We start from the raw sequence: 2,036 nt of genomic DNA on the forward strand, positions 1-2,036 counted from the left end.
GCTGAGCTTCTCTAGCACCTCAAACCTCCTAGCAGTTCCAAGGGAGGAAGATGGACATTTTTCTCCCATGATGCCCAGCCTCCGAAACCCATTAGAGGGTCAGCTATGAGTTGGTTCTGACTCTACACCAATGAACCCTAGTTGAAGAATGAGGTGGGGCCTGTTGGTGGAGCCGAGCCCGGGGGGCTGCCATCCCCAGTCCCGCTCGCATCGCTGGCGCTGAGGCACCCAGCAGGGCCATATTTTGGGGCCTCAGAGCTGCTGACTTCCTCGCTGGAAGCGTTATGTCTCAGAGGAGCTGCAGGGCCGGCTACAGAGACAGGTTTTCGAGGACATCATCCTGCACTATTAACAAGTTACTGGGTAAGAATGATCTTCAGTGTGAGCCCATAAGATACAAAGTGAAAACCACAACGTGCCAAACAGACAGGAGAGGACAGGAGGGCCCTGCAATGACGGCGAGGTTCAGGAGATGGCCCAGCTGAGGATCAAACACCAAGAGGAGCCGATGGAGCTGGACAAGAAGCGTGGGGAGCTAGCTCAGCTGGTGATTGACCTGAATGACCAGAGCAGCAGAAGGACAAGGAGATGCAGACAAACGAAGCCAAAATCGTGGAGCTGGAGTTCGAGTGCCAAGAGCTGAGCTACAAGCTCCAGGACCTGGAGATCGTCCACCAGACCCTGAAGGACAGTACGATGCTCTGCAGATCACCTTCACCGCCCTGAAGGAGAAACTGAGAAAGACCACCAGGAGAACCAGGAGCTGGTCACCGGCTGGATGGCAGAGAAGGGCCCAGAAGGCCACCCGTTTGAATGCAGGGAAGGAGATTATAGGCTTCGAGGAGGCAGCAGGGCAGGCCTGGCTGTAGGAGGAGCTGTTGGAAGCGGTGAAGGAACCCCTCCCCTTCGAGCAGGCCCAAACCAGGACACATTCATGTGTGTACCTAGAGACAAAAGCACAACTAACTTTCTCCACTTTGCTTTGGCTGATTGCCTGCTTCTCAAGGACGACGACATTGAAGTCCTTCTGGACAAGAACTCTGGACGACCTTCTGGATGACCACCCCAAAGAACCCTCCCCTGTGAGGACCGTCTAGCAGAGCATCCACGAGGTGTTCCGTCTCATTGTCCGCTGTGTCCGCAGACAACATTGACACCCACCTTGGCTCCGGCAGAGACGCGAGGGCGCCCAGCACTGCGATGTGTGTCTTTGACACACGATGGAGAAGTAAAAGCTGTGCAGTTCAGCCCTGGGTCCCTGCTGCTGGCCACCATGGTCAAGCTCTGGGAAGTGTGAACACAAGGGCTCCCTCACTGGCAGTAACGCAGGAATTACAAGCATCTAATTCGATAGTGCTGTTTTGTACCTCTTAGCCCCTTCAAATGATTTCACAAGTAGAATCTGGACAGTGGGTGTTATTGTTTAGGGCACACAGTCACGGGACACAGCAGAAAAGTGCTGTCTGCCAAATTCCTGCTGGACAATGCACGAAATGTCTCAGGAAACCACAACCGGACCCTCAAACTCCAGGATCTCTGCAGCACAGTCTCCTTAATCTTTGAAAAGGGGGTGGGGGGGATAGTGATCTCTAGTTGCAATGATATTGTCTGCACAGAACAGCGTTTCATGAGCAGATGGTTCGACAAGAAGATCCGGTTTGGGGACTTACAGTCTGAGAGTATAGTAAAGAGATGGAACTGCTGGGCAAGGTGACCGCACTGGACCTGAACCCCAAGCGCACGGAGCTCCTTACCAGCTCAAGTCCAGCGACCTATGGAGTCAGGTAGTTCTTCAGCGTCCCAAGCTTCAAGCACAGCTCCGACTGGACCCAGGCCGTGTTCAGCCCTGATGCCAGCTTCATGACCACAGGCTTGGCTGAGGGTTCTATGTCTACAGCGTACTCACAGGCAAGATGGAGAAGATTCTCTCCAAGCAACACAGCATGTCCGTCAAGGCCATGGCCAGGTCTCCGTTTGGCTCACACGTGGTCTGTGTGGATGAAGGAAGCAAAGCTGTGCTGTGTTTGGAGTACTGA

The 2,036-nt window shown here is 53.9% G+C and overlaps 1 pseudogene; it reads left to right on the forward strand.

Moving 5' to 3' along the window:
* Window positions 1–254: 254 nt before the first annotated feature.
* LOC102843353 lies at window positions 255–2,036 on the forward strand (annotated as a pseudogene).

This window comes from Elephantulus edwardii, unplaced genomic scaffold (assembly GCF_000299155.1).
Source record: "Elephantulus edwardii isolate Elephantulus edwardi_28Jun2011 unplaced genomic scaffold, EleEdw1.0 scaffold00029, whole genome shotgun sequence".
NCBI classification, from domain to species: Eukaryota; Metazoa; Chordata; class Mammalia; order Macroscelidea; family Macroscelididae; genus Elephantulus; species Elephantulus edwardii.